This window comes from Dendrobates tinctorius, unplaced genomic scaffold (genome assembly GCF_039654945.1).
Source record: "Dendrobates tinctorius isolate UK_male_01 unplaced genomic scaffold, ASM3965494v1 ptg000138l, whole genome shotgun sequence".
NCBI lineage: Eukaryota > Metazoa > Chordata > Amphibia > Anura > Dendrobatidae > Dendrobates > Dendrobates tinctorius.
The window spans coordinates 17,212,713-17,236,106 of NW_027361806.1; the positions used below are offsets into that span (position 1 = coordinate 17,212,713).

At 43.0% G+C, this 23,394-nt stretch overlaps 1 long non-coding RNA gene across 1 annotated transcript in view; it reads right to left on the reverse strand.

Annotated features, from left to right (window-relative positions):
• Nucleotides 1–637: 637 nt before the first annotated feature.
• LOC141048765 (uncharacterized) overlaps nt 638–23,394 on the reverse strand; it is a 31,660-nt gene continuing 8,903 nt past the window's right edge. Inside the window, exons 2-4 of the long non-coding RNA XR_012220136.1 lie at nt 11,305–11,372; nt 1,033–1,102; nt 638–718 (exon numbers count right to left, since the gene is read on the reverse strand). This is a non-coding gene — a long non-coding RNA (uncharacterized lncRNA). The remainder of the gene's footprint in view (nt 719–1,032; nt 1,103–11,304; nt 11,373–23,394) is intronic.

Below are 23,394 nucleotides of genomic sequence, written 5' to 3' on the forward strand. Positions count from 1 at the left end.
GGACTTTAAGAACAGTTTTATACTAATTTGAGGGTGCTGAATTCAAATCTGATCTTATAATTTCTCTATCTCATCACTTTTTTTCGCTATAGGTATACAGCCCATTTTCATGAATTCCATGAAAAATATAAGTAGTGTATGAAAAGTGACGGTTTATACGGTTCACTAAGGTAAATTTAGTTTTCATTTAGTCTCCCACTAAATGTGAGAATATCTTTGTTTTCTTTGAACATGCAAAATTCCCATTTGTTAAGATAAGAAAACAGTTTTCAAGGTACACAACAGTCGTGTGCAGGTACTGTTTTAGTTATTGAAATTTTCAATGAATTTTGATATTTGTTTTTATGGTGCTGTTTTTCTGTTTTTGAGTTTGTGAATCAATACCTAAGGGGTGTGTGTGGGGGGGGGGGGGGAAGAAATTCAATGAACAACTCAGGTAGCTAACAACTTTTATCTTGTATTTCTCTGCAGGATGTTTTGCTGATCTAACCATGGCCTCTACATCTCGCAGAAGACGGTGCTCAAATGATCCAAATATTTTTTTGTTACATCTGTGGAAACTTTACTGTGAAGACTCAGAGGCGCAACATTACTGACTTTGTTATAGTATAAGAAATTCCGGCACTCAATAGAAATATATGCAGAAGAAATTTATTTGTACAACAGATTCTCCCAAAATTATATGACGTTTCGGTCTACAACTCAGACCTTCATCAGACTGGGAACAAAAGACTGAAAAACACACACAAAAAAAATTAAAAACATAAAAACCACTGTGTTTCAGAATCAATATTACAAGGGCTAATGGAAGATGATACTCATCAAAAATGTATAAATAAATGACAAAAAAAAAACGAGAAACACCAGATAACACAAGGTTCACACTTCATACTGTATATGACAGAAGTATCTAAAAATGTTGATAATATAACAAAGTTACTTATAACATGTTTAGTTGCGTACAGGAAAAGAAATAAAATACATTTTGGAGAAATACCCGGATCAAAGGAAGTATACGAGAATAACTAGTACCTAGAGGTATGGAGATATATGTGAGCATGGAAAGTCCATGGAAGGCAGCCACGATAAGTAGCAATATTCTCTGTAGGAATGAATAAGAGTATTAATAAAAAAAAATTAAGGAAATAAGAAAAAAAAAAAATAAAAAAAAAAAGACAACTAAAATGTAATGAAAAAAATGAAACATGTTTTGCTGATCTAACAATGGCCTCTACATCTCGCAGAAGACAGTGCTCCAATGATCCAAATATTTTTTGTTACATCTGTGGAAACTTTACTGTGAAGACTCAGAGGCGCAACATTACTGACCTTGTTAAGAGGGTGTATTTTGCGAACTTCAAAGTAAAACTTGGAGACCAAGATAAGCATTGGGCTCCTCACAAAGTGTGCAAAACCTGTAATGAGAGCTTGAGATCATGGTCTTAAGGAAAGAATGTTAAACTTCAGTTTGGAGTTCCTATGGTTTGGAGAGAACCAAGCAATCATTTAGAAGACTGCTATGTCTGCCTTGTGGATGTAAAAGGTTTCAATAAGAAAAACAAGCAATATTTGCAATACTCATGTATCCCTTCAGCTATTGGACCAGTTGCCCATAGTGAAGACATACCTGTTCCAAAATTTACTGCGCTTCCAGAAAACGTTGACACAGATCTCTCCTCACATGGTTATACTGATGAAGACGACAGTTCAGGTATTTTTTAGCCGTGTGATGAAGATTGTGACAAACCAATTCTGTTTACTCAGTCTGCTTTGAATGATCTGGTTAGAGATCTTTATCTACCAAAAGAGAGTCTTTTTTTTTTTTTTTTAAAGAGTGTTTTTATCATAAAACATTCGATAGGAGTAATATTCATCAAAAATTGAAAATATCTCGAAATCCTGATGTGATAGCCAAAACCGGAGTTCATATTCATAATCAGCAGCCAAAATTGACTTAAAATATGTTTTAAAACCTTTTGCGAGAAAAATTGCGTTGACCAGTGTAATAATTTATAATAAAAGTTGAGCTGCTACTGAAGCAACAGTGCCTTTTATTTCAAGGTCATCACATCTGTAGGCATTTCTGAGAGCATCTTCCCATGTGTGGGCAGCTCAGTGATGGTGTGACACTGCTACAACAAGCATGCTGCCTAATAAAGGAAGCCTCTGCTCCCCCTAGTGGTTACAATGCAAAGGTAAATTGTTTGAGTGAACTATTTGATAAGTTGTTTCTCCAAGACCAATTACTTCTTGGAGGTGTTTTTCAAGGATAAACGCTCATTTGAGCAAAGGCTTATCTTAAGTATACAATAACCAACTGCTGTCACCCGCTCTTTGGAGCAGCGATGCCCCGCCACCGCTGCTCATGTCTTGTTTTGCAGGCTGCAGTGGTAATTCATAAGCATACTACCCAAGCCCATTAATCCAACAAAGGATGGGCAACACTCCGAAACAAGTATTAAACCTATAGATCCTGCAGTAAATTGGCCATGCTCTGATCAAGAAGTGTCTCTCAACAATATACAAACAAGTAAATTTATTAGGCTGGTTTCACATTCGCGCATTTTACATGTAGCGCATGGCGCTGCTAAGCCCCGCCCCCCCATCCGGTCATTGCCTACTATCGCACATGGCTGCATGCGATCTGCGCACCCTATCTTTAGCATAGGGAGCGCAGACCGTGCGCTAGTAGGATTTTGGCGTGCGCTGCGCACTTTTGAAGGTGCGCGCCGAACGCACCATGTTGCATTTTGGCACGCTCGGCGCACCTTCAAAAGTGCACAGCGCAGGCCAAAATCCTACTAGCGCACGGTCTGCGCTCCCTATGCTAAAGATAAGGTGCGCAGATCGCATGCAGCCGTGTGCGATAGTAGGAGGCGATGACCGGATGGGGCGGGCAGGGGGTGGGGCTTAGCGGCGCCGTGCGCTGCATGTAAGATGCGCGAATGTGAAACTAGCCTTAGCACCCAAAATTATAGCACAATGAAAATACCACAAATGGTGCCTCAACCATGCAAACAGAGGCTAGCTAAAAGGTGGAACACTAAAATGCCCAAGTAAACAATGTTATCAACTATGTCAATTCAGAAATTATTTACTACTAAAGATAGAGAAAATGTAATAGACATTTATCAGCAACACCATTGCATATCAAAAATCCACTCTTATCTTGCATGTGCACATACACAATGAGGTGCAGCAGCTGGAACAGGACAGAGAAACACTCTCGGCCACAGTTCACACACTGATTAGAGGCATCGTTTTGCCTACAATACAAACACCCATAGCCTACTGCCGTTATAGCGTTCTTTCATACCCACTCCTCTACATATTACCTGGGCAAGCGTTTTACCACCGAATTTGTTAAGTGACGATATATATATATCTCTATCCCCCATTAGAGATTAAAATACTTTTATATTTTGAAAAATTGGACAGAAAACTCAAGCTGTCCTACATCATTTAAGGCAATACCCCAGCAATATGTGCCGATATGAGTTTGTAAGAGACCGCAAAGCCTATAATAGGATACCTACACAGGAGCCCAGTAATGGCCGCCATGAAGGTTAATACACAAGACATTTAAATGGGACATGTCATCTGGTTTTTATACCCCAAACTAATGCAATCAATGCAAAGGCACTGTAATTAGAATTACATCCATACCTCTGTTTTACAAAATCTGAGTTTAAGTTTTAAAAAAAAAAAAAAAAAATTGTGTTGAATTGTTATGCAAATGATCTGCAAGTGCAGCAGGGCGGGCAGTGCGCTTACACTGTCCGTGATTGACAGGTCATCCTTTCAGTGACATGCCACTTCCGGCATGCTGGCATTCTCGGGGCGGTGCTTGCACAGTAAGGGCCTGATGAAGGCTGACAGGGTCTGGTGCAATCTGCATGGTTTGTAGATCTATTCCAGACATGAAAAGTCTTTTTCAGTAGGATTGAGTCGACCATCGTGGTGTCGCAGCCTCCATTAAGTTGACCTACACGACTTTTGACCCGTTACCTTCTGAATGACGTTTAAGTTTTAAATTGAGTGTTAGTTACCTAAGGTACTATACATTTCTGGGCAAGTCATCAGTCCGCTAACTAATATCCTACAATAGGCAGAGCAAAGTGCTGCGTTTTTGTTGTTTTTTTGCAACTAACGTTTTCTAATTTCATTAAAAAAAAAAAAAAACTTTGTAACTACAAATCCACAACAACAAAAAAAGTAAAAAAAATGTTATCTAGAGCACAATAGAAAAATAAGTCAGCCTCCAATCATCTGGACACATGTCCAGGACACAATTCTAACATCTGCACTTGCAGCAAATAAAGTACGATCCTAATCATGGTCACTAGAGGGCGTCAGAGAACCGAACCTTCTACTGATCAGTACAAAGGAAATTCTAAGAAACTTTCCCAACTATTCTGGAGGTTTGTTTTTTATATTAGTTGTAATTTTATGAAAGCCTACAATTTGATGCAATTTAGCTTTGGACCTCAGTGTTTTGTTGTTTTTTTTTGTTTTTTGTTTTTTTTTTTACCTTTCTCTGACCTTTACACTCTCAGAATTATAAAAAAAAAAAAAAAAAAAAAAAAAAGTCTTGTAAAATGCAGTGGGATCAGATTTTACAAGAGGAGACCTCTGTTTAGGATCTTGGCCAGAGTGGAGCATGGCTATGAAGAGTCTTGTCTGGAGGTCTTGCACTATATTAGGCGGTGTTCAGATGGTATTTCACAGTCCGTACACCGTATCACGGCGGGTCTCCTCAGACACACAAGATTATAGATTTGGGTCAGTCATGAAGTCAGACCGGTCATTGCAGACTACATATGGACTGTGACATACACCATCTGGATCCAGCCTATCACAGACCATTTACTAGTGGTGGATAGGCAATATGTAATACTTCATTTCTCCTGTGGAGGCGCTGCAGAGATACTGAACACTTATTACCAAAATGTCCCACAAATTACAGCTGATCACTGGGGGATAAGATGTATCCCTTGATCCCAAACAACAAGTAGGGATTGTCCAAATTGGGGAACCCATAGCAGAGCAGCCTCCAATGTATGTACTCTGCTCTGAAAATAGTAAAGTTGTTCAGACCCTTGTTATAGAAAAGGGTGACTGATCGGTCACTATGGCCGACACCAGAGATATCAGGGTTTAATTTGGTTTATTTTCAGGCCATTCTACATCTGCAGTGTATGGGTTACATGTATTGCTTGCACCATCAGCCATGCACGCCTGAGGAGAAAAGTCACATTGTCTGCTGGTTTCCCCATCACAAAGCCATTATTCCCCCACAGGTATGTGCACACGACATTGGTCAGACGCGTGCAAACCTGGAGAGATTTTCATAGTGAATTTTCTAGATGAACAGTCCATGGCATTTTACTTTACCAGCGTTGTGCAAGAGATTACAAGAAAAAGATCAGTGCCCATTTCATTCTTTGTAAAATCTGAAGCTCACCCACACCATATCCACAGGAGTACACTCCACTCCAGACTTCACAGTGGATGGACTATGGGAATATACAGCACCCCGAAATGCAAACCGTACTGTCAACAAACCTTGCATAAATCAACAGTACAAGTGAAAAAAAAAAAATCAATAAAAAAAAAGTCTCAAAGTTTTAACAAGTCTTATTCACACCCATGACCTGGATTCACAGCTACACTGCTCAGTCCTGCTGCACAATTATCCTTCATGCTGTTGAGGCTTCTCAACATGGGCTACATATAAAACAGGAGAGAGACAGCAGATCATCTCCTTCCACCAACTCAGAGATAACTGAAAATTAGTGTTAAACCTGCAGGATAGCACTCATAATGGCCAAAAAGTGTTATTCTATGAACACATACATCTTATCCCGAAAAGTTAATAAATAAAAACTCCCATTGCCCATGCTTTGTTTGGTGGTCTCTGCCAGTCATGTGCCATATATCACTGTACATAGTGTTCCAGCCCTTAATGGCAAGGCTAGCACAGAGGATGGATGGGAAGTGTCCAGCTGATGACTGGCAGGGAGCACTGGAGCAGCAGTGCTGTAAATGCTGAGGATTTGAAGGAAGCACTGGTTACTTTATGTTCTTACATCTGCTGCTGTTCAGCAAATTAACCACAAAAGAAATCATGGAGAGCAAAGTTTCAATGAAGGGGTCATGTAATGGCCAGGACATTCAGACTTGGTCTTCTGCTAAATTCAGTATGACTTAGCAATTCACTACAGCCGGCAAGAAACACAATGGGTCAGGCCTCAATTGGGAACGATGCTCTAATGACCCTGCTATGGTTTATTTCTCATCAGCCATCATTGATCGGGTGCAATATTGCCAATACTTTTGAATTTGTACACAATGTGGCTAATATGTAGAGCGCCGGGTTTTGTAAATGATTGCAGCTATGAGATGGGCAGTGAAAAGGAAAAAGGGGAGATTACATGGTTGACACCATTCATTGGGATAAGAATCCGCAACGTGTGCACACACCCTAAAGCAGACGGATACCTATGTCTGTATGCAGAGGCACAACTACAGGGTCCAGCGTTGTACCACGGACCGATGTGGCCCCATCTTTGATTTAGATGCTGTACAGCAGATTTGCACAGGAGACCTAGTAACGCGCACGGCCAGCCGAACAGCATTCCAGCACTGATCGGTTGGAGTCCGGGTGGAGCCGATTGTGGCTTTATACAAGGGGAAGCAGCAAATTAATTTCAGGTGGGAAAAGCCACTTCAATTGCTGCTAACCCAATTATGTAAGGTTTCTTCTTTCTTCCATGGACACTTGGCCTTACACCTGCCTCCAGGGTGCAGCCCAAATCCAGGCAGACAAATGCAATTATCCACTTTTAGGTTTCCATGGTTTACTAGCCCATCCAACCCATTCCATAGTCCGGGAGGGGCCAACGTGCCCGCCCTAGGGGTACGACATCCAACAGGTGAATAAACAAGGCAGGATTTACATGGCGACAGGAGCCCCTCCAATATCTGGTATCCAAAATCACGGCCATGAGTCTGGAACCCACAGGGGCTCGCGTCCACCGATTTATAGAACAACGAGTTTAAGAAGCTTCCAGATGAGAGCAACAACTGAGAATAAACAATTCCTCTGGGGGGGGGGGGGGGGGGATGGACAAGACATTGTGGATGCTGCAATGATGCACGAAGCAAGATCCCGATAATATGTTAAAGGGGTAAAAAGGGTTACATTGGTTTGCAAAAGCATTCACCTGCCTTGGCAGTTTTTGTGTTTTGCTATCTCACAATCTGGAACTGTGAACGTTTGGTTTTCTTTTTATTGTGAAGCAAACAAATTCGACAAAATAACAGTAAACATCAGGGTGCATATCTATTCACCCCCCTAAAGTAACAGATTTTTGCCCATTCCTCAAGGCAAAACTGCTCCATGTCCTTCAAGTTAGTTTCCCCTGGTGAGCAGCAATCTTCTAGTCTGACCACAGATTCTCCATTGGATTAAGGTCTGGGCATTGACTCGGCCACTCCAGGACATTTACATGTTTCCCCTTAAACCACTCGAGTGTTGCTTTAGTAGTATGCTTTGGATCATTGTCTTGTTGGAAAGTGGACCCAATCCCAGTATCAAATCACTGATAAACATGTTTTGCTCAAGAATATCCCTGTATTTCACACTATCGATTTCCCCTCAATTCGAATCATTTTCCCTGTCCCTGCTGGCGATAAAAATCCCCATAGCATAATGCTGCTACCGCCATGTTTCACTGTGGGGATGTGTTCTTGGGGTGGTGAGCTGTGTTGGTTTAGCACCAGACATGGCATTTACCTTTGTGGCCAAAAAGTTCAATTTTGGTCTCATCTGACCATAGCACCTTCCTCTGTACATTTGGGGAGTCTCCCACATGTCTTTTGGCAAACTCAAAATGAGCCTTACACACAAAAATTGTAAGTAAAGGCTTTTTTCTGCCCACTCTTCCACCTCTATGGAGTGTACAGCTTATTGTGGTCGTATGGACAGATAACTCCAGTCTCTGCTTATGAACTCTGCAGCTCCTTCAGGGTTACCTTTGGTTTCTGTGTGGCCTCAGGGATTAATGCCCTTGTCTGGGCTGAGAGGTTTGGTGAACAACCTCTCTTAGCCATGTTCGTACCATTTGATGATGATCTGGGGATCATCAGAGATTGAAATATTTTTATTTTTGTAAATAACCCAACCCTGACTTACGGTACTTCTTAACAACTTTGTCCCAGACTTGTCTGGAGATCTCCCTGGCTTTCATGGCGTCTGGAGATCTCCCTGGCCTTCATGGCGTCTGGAGATCTCCCTGGCCTTCATGGCGTCTGGTTAGTGGTGCCTCTTGTTAATGGTGTTGCAGCCTCTGTGGCCTTTCAGAAGAGGGAAAGTGTATATACTGATAGACATGTGACACTTAGGATGTCTCCCTGTGTGCAATCTATCACTAAGCATGTGACTTATGAAGGTAATTGCTTGCACCAAAAATTTTTAGGGTCTTCATAGCAAAAGGGGTGAATACATATGCACATGCCAATTTTTAGTTATTTGATCCCATAATTTGTATGATTTTGTGCACACAGCTCCTTTACAGACCTGTGTGTCTCCATGGTGACAGATAAGCAGATCGGTTCTACATCAGGACGACAACTACTGGAAGTAATTACCCTCTACCCACTGTTCCAGCACGGCTGCTCCGATGGTGTTCGGGTCCTGATCAGTGCACTTAATATTGGCCAAAACAGAAGACCCCCTTCTATAGGCAGTGGATTTGGGGTTTTTCGGCCCCCCACTCCCACCATCAGTACAAAGCACGGTAGTTAGATGGACGCCTTTGTCGAAGCTTTCATACAGTGTTTCCTTGCAGAATATAACCCGATATTACACAGTCTATACCCGCATTCACTCCCTTTGCTGTGTCCTCCAGTTTTTGCTAAACTCCTTAATGTACACGACCAAACATCTGAAACACAGAACAGAATGAATCCGTCCCTGGCCGGGGGTCTCTATTGTAAAGCGCAATGGCTCAGTATAAACGCCATTCAGAATCATATACTGTCTACTTGTGCAGCATTTCAGGAGGGTAACAACCAGCGCCGGGAACCTTCTTCTGTGATGCAATCATTTCAATGTCCATTGTGACCACTAAACAAAGGAGGATTATTTTTGGCTGAAGGCCTCTTTACATTAGCAAGTACAACATGTGTGATCCCTATGCAGCGCAGTTCTGTGCCCCCCAGGACCCAGGCTCTGCCAGTTTAGTCACAATATCTCCTTCCACCTGTTGCTGGGTTTACGGAGGTCTCTGATATATGGCTGCGATATCTGCAGGGATCTCTGGCTATTTCTAGCTTTGCATTCACTGCAGGAGGCATTATTACAGTAGGTCACCGACAAATTACTGTACCCGTGGCATTCACTTGACTCACTGCAGTATACGCAGCTTGGCTCACAGGGTATATAGAACCCAATTACCAATAAAGGGGTCCCATGGCTTCAGAGAATACTGAGCATTAGGGCAACAATGGCTTTGGCCATGGATCTTATGGGATACTTACATAACTGAAAACTGACAGCTGTTCCATTCAGCCACCTGTTCCCCAAGCGCTAAACTACTGGCCCACCAGGGACTATATGGGATACTGCACTGATTGGTTCCCAAAGCAATTCATAGTTGAGCCAATCTGATTGCCAACCAGCGGCATTAATAAGGTGGCGCACCAATCTGATGGCCAACCAACTGGCCATTAAAAAGGCGGTGCACCAATTCGATGGCCAACCAGCAGCATCAGCAATGCAGTGCACTAATCCGATGGCCAATCAACTGACCATTAAAAACGCGGTGCACCAATCCGATGGCCAACCAGTGGCATTAATAAGGCAGTGCACCAATCCGATGGCCAACCAGTGGCATTAATAAGGCAGTGCACCAACCAGCGGCATTAATAAGACAGTGCAACAATCCGATGGCAATTAGAAGCATTAAGGCAGCGCACCAATCCAACGGCCAACCAGTGGCATTAATGAGGCAGCGCACCAATCCGACGGCCAACCAGCAGCATTAATAAGGCAGCGCACCAATCCGACGGCCAACCAGTGGCATTAATGAGGCAGCGCACCAATCCGACGGCCAACCAGTGGCATTAATGAGGCAGCGCACCAATCCGACGGCCAACCAGCGGCATTGAGGCAGCGCACCAATCCGATGGCCAACCAGCGGCATTAATGAGGCAGCGCACCAATCCGACGGCCAACCAGCGGCATTAATGAGGCAGCGCACCAATCCGACGGCCAACCAGCGGCATTAATAAGGCAGTGCACCAATCCAATTGGCCAAAGAGGAGCAAAAGAAGCACAAAACCACTAGATAATCTTCGATATGGATGGATGGATGGAGACGTAAACTATTGTTCTTTTGACAATTTCATCCCAAAGAACACAGATTTCATTATTCCCAGGCTTATATACAGTGTGTCCGTAAAGTCATGGTGCACTTCTGACCAGCAACAAAAAAATGATAGAAAAGTGAAATCTGCTCTAAATAAAAGAAAAACTCCCAGTTTCATACCTATTCAGTGCAGTTCGACATGGGCTCCATTTCTCGTCACACACTGGTAAGGACGTCTGGTGTAACAGAGAGAATAACGTCTGCGATTCTCTGTTTTAAGTGACTAATGTCGTTGATACTTTCAGTGTACACATGTTGCGTCACATAACCCCAAAAGTAAAAGTCTAAGGGCGTCAGATCCGGGGATTGTGGTGGCCATGGCTTGACAGAAGCCCTGCCTATCCGCTGGTCAAAAGTGCATCATGACTTTACAGACACTGTAGTGCATTCGGACTTTGCTCTATATCTGGCCGAGGAGAAGTCACTGTAAACACAGACAGTCCATGTGTAGCGTCATCTTCATGTGCCACCATCCAGACACTAAATACCAGCTCTGAAGATCAGATTATTCCCCTGCAGCTGCCTGCTCTCTGCTGTCATTCCTATACATATCCAACCAAGAGCAAGGACTAAAATTAGAAAAAAGGGTGGAAATAAGCCCCGGATCACCCTCGGTGCCTATTTCACTAGGACTCGCAGCCCTGGCTCCCATCCATAGACATATCAGCTCCGAGGAGCATTTCACAGATTACATTCCACGTGACAGAACACAGAATTTGTGCAAAATTTGATCCCAGGACATCGCCATGTTCACTTTTACAAGTCTTCTATTGTTACATTTAAAAAGGAACAATCTGAAAGTGTTTGTGCAACAAAACTAGACGCGTCTATTGCTCATAATATTAATTTTGCATCATTCTGTGAAACTTACGAAGTCAGCGGTGGAGGAGCAGAAACTTTACACAGACGAAGAAGAATACAGCAGCGTCATCCATGCAACTGTGGGATAAAATAAATAATTTTGGCAAATGGCATTTATCCTTATGGCTTTATTTATATAGTTTACATTCAATGAAAGGACAATAAAAAGAGAAAAGTAAAGGGAAGGCAGTATACCACCCAGTGTCGGACAAAAGACAGAAAAGGCCCCTGTGCACAATCTATATATGGGCCCTTTTCAGCCCAATAGTTCATCATAATGCACAAGTCCACCGGCTTTGGAGGTGTTAATGAGCCTCTTTTTGCCTTTTGGTCATCTGTTTGTTGCACCAATGATATGTCCGTCCTGTGATCCACTCCCAGTTTTGGCTCCCACCACTAGTTCTCATAATCAATCCTCAGGCAGATCCCTATTTTTGTCCCCCTTCTTAATTATTTTGGGCCTCACACTATGGCCAGGGTCACACTTGCGAGTGCAATGCGAGAAACTCACGCAAGTCTCTCGCCTCAATACCCGGCACTGCCACCGGTGGCTCGGACCGGAGCGTTCGGCTGCATAGAAAGGCATGCAGCCACACACTACGTTCAAGAGTGTCGGCGTCAGCGCCAGGTATTGAGGAGAGAGACTCTTGTGAGTTTCTCGCATTGCACTCGGAAGTGTGACCCCGGCCTATTTTTGAGAATTAGTAGGTGAGCTGGTTTTTATTTTTTGCACAAGATGTATGTAATAGTCCTCATATTAGACATGTAGCAGCCTGTGCAATCTAGTGATTACCATGCAGCACAGCACCACCTAGAGGTAAGCAGGCTGCATAGCACATCTGTCAGCTAGCTGCAGGTGCCCAGACTGCAGAACCACTTCACCTTCCTGTTTACTTCAGGCAGTGACATGCGGCTTGGCATTTGATCAGGACACAGGTGCATGGAAGAAAAACACAAAGCAGATAAAATGTAGTTATTACTTGTCCGTTTACCATAAAAACAGGAAAACAAATAAGAAAGGGAACAGCGTAACATTCCTAATTTTCTTGCAGGGATTACAAAATTGTGAAATTGAAAAAACCAAACAAAAACAAAATAAGCAAAAAAAAAGAAGCCGTAAATCAAATTTAAACTTGCTGCTAGCAGTCACCACTAGAGGGAGACTGGGATCTTGATGCATACAGTGCACGGTGAGCCGGGTACCCATAAACTTGTGCAGATTTTTTGGCGATTGCATCTTGGACAGATTCCTCTCTCTTTGTTCAACCACTTAGATGCTGCAATCACTATTAACTAAGGCATCTAGGGGGTGACTTATCTAATACACAGCTGACATCTGCTGCTAGCACAACCTATATATGAAATTATATATAGGTTCAAAAAACAGTGTTTAAAAGGGACGTCCAGGACATATCATGACCCATCAGATCGGTAGGGGGTCCAGCACTCCCACTGTCCGCTGCTTGTAGCACCTGCTGTGGCCAGAAGTTCACTTAACAGAACCACAGCGCCACACACACAGTAGTGGCTGTTGTCAGGAACTGCAGTTCTGAGAATTGCTACATAATGTAGCGAGACCGCTTCGTCATCTGGGGTCATTGTCACAAGGCATCACTGGGAACGGGAGTCGCCGGGAGCATCGCTGAGGCCTGGGAACGCTGCGTGAGAATATCACAATTTTTTATTTTAATTCTATTTTTTACAGGGATATGGTACCCAGGGCCTAGAGGACAGTCTCCTCTCCTCCAGGCCCCGAGTACCAGCCGCACAATTTCCTCTTACTTTGCGCATGGTGGGCATAGCCACATGCGGAAAGTAAGCAGATCAATGCATTCCTATGTGTACGGAATTCCCGCACAATGAGCCTGCTGCGATTTTTTTGCACGATGCGATTCCGCCGTGGAAAAATATGCAGCATTAGCAAAGCATGTGCGGAATGCCATTGAATTCAATGGGCTGTGAATTTTTAGCGTTTTTGCGGTGAAAAATACGCTGCAAAAACGCATAAAATCCGTGGGAATTCCGGAGGCGTGCACATAGCCTCAAGGCAAAGTTCCCACTAGGTGTTTTTGCGATTTTTTTTTATGCAAACTTTGAGCTGCGTTTTATAGTATCTCCAAAGTTTATGAAGTTTCAGAAATCTCATGCACTTTGTCATCAGGATTTGGTGCTTTGCATGTTTTTTTGCACAATGGACCATGTCACTTTCAGCGTTTCTTTCCGCCTTTTTCACCCAATGAAATGAATGGGTGGTGAAAAAACGCAGGTATCGGGTTTTACTGCTTTTTTTGTGCCAAAACCTAATTCTATAGAATAGGACTTTTCCAACACTAAACTTTAATCAGCATGCATAAGACTCAAATCTGGCATGCCAACATATCAGCAAAAAAAAAAAAAAAAGGAAAACTTTTCCGCCAGCTTCTTTCCTGCCAAGAGATCAGGAGAAAAAGAAAATGCTGAAAAATGGCTAGTGTGAACATACCCTTATGAGCGAGGAAAAATCTGCCCCAAAAAACACGATTGACAAATGTGCATTTCTGCCACAGTGTTTTCTCTGCCATGAGATGCAGAAAAATCTGCACCAAATAATTAACGTGCGAACGCACCTTGAAGTGGGAAGTGAGCAATAAGGATGACGTGTCTGCAGCTACCTGCCAGGTGAACAATACTGGCCGATTGCACAGACTTTAGCGCTGCTCCACTCCAGGACGCATGCAATGTGTAGCGCACCTGGCAGGTATGGGCGGATGAGACATCGCCCCAATTGCTCACCTCCTGATGTGGAAGGGAGCAACACCACTGACATCTAATCGCTGCATAGACCTCCCTCTGCCCCAGACTCTCAGCTTTTGTACAGTAACATCACAGAACTTTAGTTTATTTACATTCTGGGCCAAGTCATCATGCAAATAAGTAATCAAGTCATCCAGAAGTCACTGAGGAATCACCATTTATAAACAGACCCATGTCAAAACACATGACGCCAGCCCGTAAATATATAGAATTGCCAGGATGAGGCGATCTATAGAGAGTCCTTAAAAACAGTCACACCGGGAAGAAGGCAAAGGAAAATCAGGCTGAACGGGAGAATATTTATTCTGCTACTTCTGCAAAGGAAACGAAAACAAATAATGTCAAGTTTAATGGAACATCTGTAAAATGCAAAATACATTTTATTTCTATAGCACCAACATATTCCACAGCCCTTAATTCAGAGGGGACATATGCACACACAATAAAGACATATCCCGTAACAATTCAGCAGATACCGAGAGGCGCGAGGACCGCGCTCACAAGCTTCAATTATGCATGGGGGTCATCACTTTGCTGCAATAAGTGCAAAGTCACAGCTAAATATTTACTACAGTTTACCCCAAAATTGCGATATGACTGCAACATTTGAATGTCCCCGTCCAATATGGGGGACGCATGATACAGGGACACCAAAAAGACAAGACATGAACAGCCCCCCGACTAATTGTCAGGTAGATTGCCAAAATGTATATGGTGTGTCAAAAAAAGGTTGATGCACACTCACATACCATTAGGGTCTTTATTTTAAGGATTCTGCAAGCCGCCCCCCCCCCCCCAATTATAAGAGGATCGCTAGATACTCGGCAGTCATTAAGTGTTTGCTTTGGTGCATTTATGCACAAACGGCTAATAATCGCATTTACAGCTCAGGAGCACCAAATCATAGGCTACAATGCAACAGAAGCAAAACCGCACTGGTGACAACTTCCAGGAAACCAATTCACCTATGTAACATGTGCGGAAATCGGATAACCGAGAAATGTCAACAAAGAGGGGACATACAAACGCCATGCATATGGGGACCTTACAACACATCCATTATGTATTTACTTATTTTACTCACTTCTATAGCGCCATTAATTCCACAGCGCTTTACATATATTATCGGCACTGTCCCCATTGGGGCTCACAATCTAACCATCTGGAGGAGCATGCACAACTACAAAAATAAGCCAACACAAAGGGGACATCAGGGATTGACTGATCTGCTACAACTCTCCACATGGTGGCGCTACAGCCAGGTAGATGACACTTCAAAGCAGAACCATTTCCTGGAATCCTAGGACTTTCTGTACAAAGTTTCCTAACAAGGAAATACAACAAAAAGAGCCCAGGTACCAGGAAAAACCCATCAAACAGGTCACAGGGGCCATTACTGAGAGGAGCTGAGGTTCCTGAGCTAGTTGTGAAGAATTACCCTGGATATAACAGCAACACATGATCCCTCCAGAGTGACAGCTGCCCATCATCCCCCCATACTGTGCAGTTACTAGAACATGGGGTTAGGCTGGGGGGATAACTCTGCAAATCTGCAACATATTTTTGCTAGAAACCCCTTAAAAACAAAACCCCTGTATGGGAGTTACGTTAGAAAGGGGTTAAAATGTACCGCAGTCATCGCACAGTATAAATGCGAAGCATGCAGCGTTTTACATTTCAGGGCAGGTTCACACACGCTGCTTTTTTAATGTAAATTCCATGCAAATTTTATGCACATATTCATGTGTTTTGGGTGCACTTTTTTTTTTTTTGCAGATCGTCAGGTCAGCGGGACTCGAATTAAAAGGTCACTTGAAATTAAATGGGAAAATCTGCACCAAAAAGGTGAGTTACAACTACAGAAAAGTTATATCCTGCAAAAAAAAAAAAAAAAAAAAAGCAACATAAAGTAAATTTTGTGCAGATTCCGGTTCCAAGATAAAAATAAAAAAAAAAAAAAGCACCTTACGGATGAGATTTTCTAGTAGTGTAAAATGCTGCAGATTTACTTGGGGTCAAATCTGGGGATCGCAAACCCCAAAATCAGCACTTTGCTGGATCCCAAGAGATGTCATCACAAGCACCTGATATTATTTATAAACATTTCAAAAGGCAAAACAAACGAAAAACAGCCAAACAACCACTGTATGCATACAGCTCCCATGTAGGCCCATGGCTTGCATAGTGTGTGCTTGGATCATGCTCATGTGCCAGAGGGAGAACAGCAGATAAACTACACAGGGTTTGTTTGTTGTCTGTATCCACAGGGACACATAGGAGCTGTGTACACAAAACAGTAGGAGATAATTTGCACATTTACTTCATTTACTTTAGAATGAGTTTTGAGGGAAGAAGGGTGGTGGTGGGGCTAAAAAACAAAACAAAAAAAACACAAGAGAAAAAGAAAAAAAAGTTTGCAAAACAATATAAACTTTACCTTACGCGCATATAATTCTCTGGTTGATGAAGATTTGCAGTGAAAAATGTAAAAAATATTGTAACAATGAAGGCAGAACAAACAATGGAACATAAGTGGAACATAAGTATGTACAGAATAAAAATATAAACTGACATCACTGAAAAAAATTGGCTGAAACTTGTAGAAAAAAAAAAAAATCCCCAGCCTATCCCATTTCCTCTACAGGCACTACAGAATGGAAACCAGCAATCAGCCATAGTGGAAAAGCTTATGACAATAATTCTTTTGTTTTGGAAAAACTGGCCCCTGGAGAGGTGATATAACCTCAGTGGCATGGAAGGAATGAGGAGCCCAGGCCCAATCAGCTAGGAAATATTCCAATTTTTTTTTTTTTCCAAAACAAGGAGTATCCACCACGTGCTGTTTAATCACGTTTCCTATGATGCCTAAAATTTAGCCCATATTTCTTTATTAAAAGCTGTATTTTTTATTTTTTTTTTTAAACAAAAATAGCGCCACTCTTGTTCATGTGGTTTTGTCTGAAATTACAGCTCAATTTAATTCACTTCAATCAGACAACTAAAAAGCACATGAGTGCCGCCATATGTAGAAACAATGCAGACCGTTTTCATTCCATATCTATCCTTTCACGCTATTTTCACAACATGTTTTGGTGCCTCTTTATTAGCCAAAACCACCACATGTAAACGTGCGGTATGTGCACAGTTTTTCAAGACGTTATTGGAGCAAAAAAAACTCTTCAAATTCCCCTCAAAGGCTTAAGAGGTTTTGCTCATTTTCTACTCCAAAAACAGTGCAGAAAGACTCCGTGTGCACATACCCTAAAACCGCCAGTGAAGGAATATGGCGATTCCTGATACTTTTCTGCTTGAAGAAAAAAAAATACTCCAGAACGGACTACCATATTGAATGAAACAGAAAAACGCTGCAGTCAAAAGACACACAACAACAAAACTGGTGTGTGCACACGTTGAGAATTCTGCTGCGGAATTTTCTGCGCGGATTTGTATAAATCCGCAGTTCAAAAGACCTGCGGTTTATCTGCGGATTTATTGCGGATTAGCCTGTGGTTTTCCCCTGTGGTTTGACATCTGTCATGGAGCAGGTGACAAACCGCTGCGGAATCCTCACAAAGCATTGACATGCTGTGGATTTAAATCCGCGAAAATTCCGCACCGTGGGCACTGCGGTTTTCAATTTATATAGACTAAAAGGGTACTGTACAACGAAGCTGAAACTGCTGCGGATCTGCAGGGCCAAATCCGCTGCAGATCCGCAGCAGAATCCGCAACGTGTACACACGCCTTTAACATGCTCTTGGGCTATGTTCCCACAATCCAGAAGTAGAGGCGCTTTGGACACTGCATATTTTCACTGCGTCCAAAACGCTGCATTCTATGAACGCAGGTAAATCCGCATGTGCTCCCTGAACCACGCAGATTCACCGCATCCAATACATTGTTATGATTAGTTTCCGTTGCGGAGACTAGTCCTGAAAGACGCGCCGTAATCAGTGTCCGTGGGCATCTGTGGACGCACGGTGGACATGGGATTTCTGCCAATCCCATCCACTATGCTGTAACATCTGGCATAAATACGCAGCGTCAAACCGGCAGCAATTCTGGATCGTGGACACGTACCCTTGAGGGAAAGCTGCAGCATCTGCATATTGACAAGTTTTACAATTAAAATCAATAGGAAAGTTTTTCAACTTTTTAACGCAGAATCCTCTCTAAAATCCACATTAAAAAGCTTGCCCTATGATCATGTTCACTCTGTTTTTCCTACAGGAACATTCAAGCAAAACAAAAAACAGTGGCAGTCACGGTATGTATTAAAGCGTCTTTTATTTTATGAGTCTTCTTTGCATTTTGGAGCCCAGCATTCCTGATGTCAATGGGGATAAAAGGCCGAAATAATTGACATGCTGCGTTTTTAAAGAATGCACCAACAGATCAATACACACTAGGAAAACAACTCAACGCAAGAATGTTGCAAAAATGCTGTGTGTAAACAAGGCTTGGGGAGGCCCATGTCACAACTCCATGGAACATGGATTGGGGTCGAATTGAAGACCTGGCCCATCCGCCAATTTCCCAGTCTGTGCCAACTGCTACAGATGTGTATGTAATTAACTTCAGGAAGGCAACCCAAAGGCCAGGCAGGGTCTTCCAATCCAAGTCTGTGTTTCACCAATTGGTGTAACCATTTTTTCTTACCTCTCTACAGGAACAGCTTCTGATGCATTTTTTTCTGAAATGTTTTCCATCTCCCAGCGGCAACTTGGTAAAACCAAAAACACAAAAAAACAGTGCTTTCCTCACCCTCCCCGGGTCTAGTGCCCAGTCTTCTGTTTCTCTAGGCATCGGATTGTCTGAAGTGCCGAAGTCACCGACAGTGCTGCAGACTTTTGGTGAACTCCATGGATCTGCCTGTGCAGACCGCACGAGCCACTGGGTTCAAAAATTGACTGGCAGCAGCGCTGTTACATGATCTCAGCACTGCAGACAATAACTTCATAGTGGGAGAAGTAGTATAGGAAACGCTAAACGCAATCTGAGGAGGGTGAGTAAAGCTGCGTAAAGTTTTTCTGAAAAACTGCACCAGGGATTAGGAGTTTTTGGAACCTGGAAAACATCTTTAGGGTTATGTGCACATGACATTGTAATCGTGTGCAAACTTGGTGAAATATTCAGTAGAAAGTCTCTTCAGGATATGCTGGCGTCTGTCCTAAAGCGCCTTTTAGGTCCTTTATTCTCTGCTGTTTTTTGCTCATTTACATTGAATTAACTTGTGAGCTGCACCTGATGAATGGTCGGGTCCCTTCTTTTAACCATTGTCATCTCCAGAAGTCTGAAGCTAAAAGAAGCTCAAAGACTGAAAATATAAACCCCAAGTTGTTTACATTGTGATGTTCATAGGAGATACCCAGTATATCGCTCTCTCAGTTTTATTTATTTTTTCAGTGCTTTTTCAGGCAGGTTAAGGAGCGTGACCACCCGACAAAGTGTGCACAGACCCTTAGGGTGTGTGCATACGTTGCGGATTCTGCTGCGGAATTTTCCACGCGGATTTGTCTAAATCCGCAGATTTGCCTGCAGTTTTCTCCTGCGGTTTGACACCTGGCATGGAGCAGGTGCCAAACCGCAGGGGAATCCACACAAAGAAGTGACATGCTGCGGATTTAAAACCGCAGGAAATCCGCACGGAAAATTCCACACCGTGGGCACTGCGGTTTTTGATTTCCATAGGTTCTAATGTTACTGTACACCGCAGCAGAAACTGCTGCTGATCCGCAGGGCCAAATCCGCTGCAGATCCACAGCAGAATCTGCAATGTGTGCACACACCCTTAGGGTACATGCACACGTTGCGGATTACCCTGCGGATTTTTCCACGCAGATTTGGCTAAATCTGCAGGTAAATCCGCAGGTCAAATGACCTGCGTTTTACCTGCGGATTTAGTGCAGATTTCGTGCGGATTACTCCTGCGGATTCCTATAATGGAGCAGTTGTCAAAACGCTGCGGATCTGCACAAAGAATTGACATGCTGTGGGTGTAAATCCGCAGATAACCACTGCGAATCAGCAGTGTCAAATCCGCTACTGATCCGCAGCAGAATCCACAACGTGTGCACAGACCCTTAATGTGTTTCAGGGGCTGGCTTTTCCTGGGTGTATTTTTAACATTACAGTCATTCCATTGATCAGATAACATTATTTGATGAAAATGTCAATATAAATAAAGTAGTTTTAAGTTTTTGTCCAAAGAAGGTGGTAGGGTGGCACTCACTGTCCCAATAACAAAGTCCTGTATTCGGATTTCACATTAAAACACAGAGGCGGGAGAGGTCTATGTGGAGACGTGATGGGCGACGGCCGTTTCGCGCTAATGTGCGCTTCTACGGGTCCTCAAGTTTTTAAACTTATTTCTGCATCATCACTATCATCTATAGGACAACAGGCCACAGGGAGAAAACAAAAACGTACAAAGGTGATCCAATACTGGTGAAGCAAGGCTGCTACGAGCATAACATCATTGCACATGCACTATTAATTTCTGAAAAAAAAAAAAGAAATCTGAAAAAATATTGCGCCAAGAATGGATGTTAGGGTCTGTGCACACGGTGTGGATTCTGCTGCAGTTCTGCAAGTGGTGTACAGTACCATTTAAGGCTATGTAAAACTAAAAACGCTGTGCACATGCTGCGGATTTTTCTGCACAGATTTGGTGCGGATTTAAAACTGCAGCATGTCACTTTTGTGCAGTTCTGCAGCAGTTTTACACCTGCTCCATTATAGAAATCTGCAGGTGTAAAACTGCAGGGGAAATCCGGACAAAAACTGCACTAAATCCGCAGGTAAAACACAGGTCATTTTACCTGCGGATTTAGCAAAATCTGCACGGAAAATTCCACAGCAGAATCTGCAACGTGTGCACATACCCCAACAGTCACACCTATAAAATCTACCAAACATCTAGAAAAACAAGAGAATCAGTAAAGGGCACAAACTATCACAACCAAACACCTGAACATTTCTGCCATCTGCAGACAATGGAGCAGCGGACTGTCGTCAGTGTTGCTCCCACTTCAGAAACCTGATGTTTGTGTAACTGGTTTTAAGTCCGTTACAGTCTCCAAACTCGAAAAACAGCTTCTTCCATCACTAATCACCGCTGTTTTTAATACTCAGAAACCAGTGACGCTTCAACAAATTCACCGGTGTTCATAACAAGAACTTTTTTTTTCTTTACGATCTGTTTGCTAGTTCCTCGTTGTAAACACAAGGTGGAAATATCGCATCCTTGACATCAGGTATCCAGTAAACAGTCCGCTGACAACAGCAGCCGCAAATGGTTGTTCCCTGTGTCACCCACAGGTGTTTATAACACAGCAACAATGCTTAACCATTTCACTGAAGGAGCCAAGGCGAAGCCAGAGGCAACGTCAGGGCCCCAATGTAAAACCTGTAAGGGCAACCATCTGCCCAGTCACAATGTGGCGCTGTCAGAAAGACAATCACTGGGCCTCACAAACGGATTATTAGAAACAGAAGTTACATTGATCACCTATTGTTAATGGACGCACTTGTGCAAAAAAAAAAAAAAAATTATATTATATATATATATGTGCATACAATATATATATATATATATATATATATATATATATATATATATATATATATATATATATATATATATATATATACACACATACATACATACATATATATTCCACCAACTCCTGGACAGTCTGTGGTGCAACATGACGTTGGTGGATGGCACGAGACATGATGTCCCAGGTTTGCTCAGTCGGATTCAGGTCTGGGGAATGGGCGGGCCAGTCCATAGCTTCAATACCTTCATCTTGCAGGAACTGCTGACACACTCCAGCCACATGAGGTCTGGCATTGTCCTGCATTAGGAGGAACCCAGGGCCAATCGTACCAGCATATGGTCTCACAAGGGGTCTGAGGATCTCATCTCAGTACCTAATGGCAGTCAGGCTACCTCTGGCGAGTACATGGAGGGCTGTGCGGCCCTCCAAAGAAATGCCACCCCACACCATTACTGACCCACTGCCAAACCGGTCATGCTGAAGGATGTTGCAGGCAGCAGATCGCTCTCCACAGCATCTCCAGACTCTTTCATGTCTGTCATATGTGCTCAGTGTGAACCTGCTTTCATCTGTGAAGAGCACAGGGCGCCAGTGGCAAATTTGCCAATGCTGGTGTTCTGTGGCAAATGCCAAGTGTCCTGCATGGTGTTGGGCTGTGAGCACAACCCCCATCTGTGGAAGTCGAGCCCTCAGACCATCCTCATGGAGTCTGTTTCTAACAGTTTGTGCAGACACATGCACATTTGTGGCCTGTTGGAGGTCATTTTGCAGGGCTCTGGCAGTGCTCATCCTGTTCCTCCTTGCACAAAGGCTGAGGTAGCGGTCCTGCTGCTGGGTTGTTGCCCTCCTATGGCCCCCTCCACATCTCCTGGTAGCGCCTCCAACCTCTGGACAATACGCTGACAGACACAGCCAGCCTTCTTGCCACAGCTCGCATTGATGTGCCATCCTGGATGAGCTGCACTACCTGAACCACTTGTGTGGGTTGTAGAGTCCGTCTCATGCTACCACGAGTGTGAAAGCACAACCAACATTCAAAAGTGACCAAAACATCAGCCAGAAAGCATTGGTGCTGAGATGTGGTCTGTGGTCCCCACCTGTAGAACTACTCTTGATAATTGCCAATAATTTCCATCTGTTGTCTATTCCATTTCCACAACAGCATGTGAAATTGATTGTCAATCAGTGTTGCTTCCTAAGTGGACAGTTTGATTTCACATAAGTCTGATTTACTTGGAGTTATATTCTGTTTAAGTGCTCCCTTTATTTTTTTTGAGCAGTGTATATACAGTGGGGAAAAAAAGTATTTAGTCAGTCAGCAATAGTGCAAGTTCCCCCACTTAAAAAGATGAGAGGTGTCTGTAATTTACATCATAGGTAGACCAACTATGGGAGACAAACTGAGAAAAAAAAAAATCCAGAAAATCACATTGTCTGTTTTTTTTTCATTTTATTTGCATATTATGGTGGAAAATAAGTATTTGGTCAGAAACAAAATTTCATCTCAATACTTTGTGATATATCCTTTGTTGGCAATGACAGAGATCAAACGTTTTCTGTAAGTCTTCACAAGGTTGCCACACACTGTTGTTGGTATGTTGGCCCATTCCTCCATGCAGATCTCCTCTAGAGCAGTGATGTTTTTGGCTTTTCGCTTGGCAACACGGACTTTCAACTCCCTCCAAAGGTTTTCTATAGGGTTGAGATCTGGAGACTGGCTAGGCCATTCCAGGACCTTGAAATGC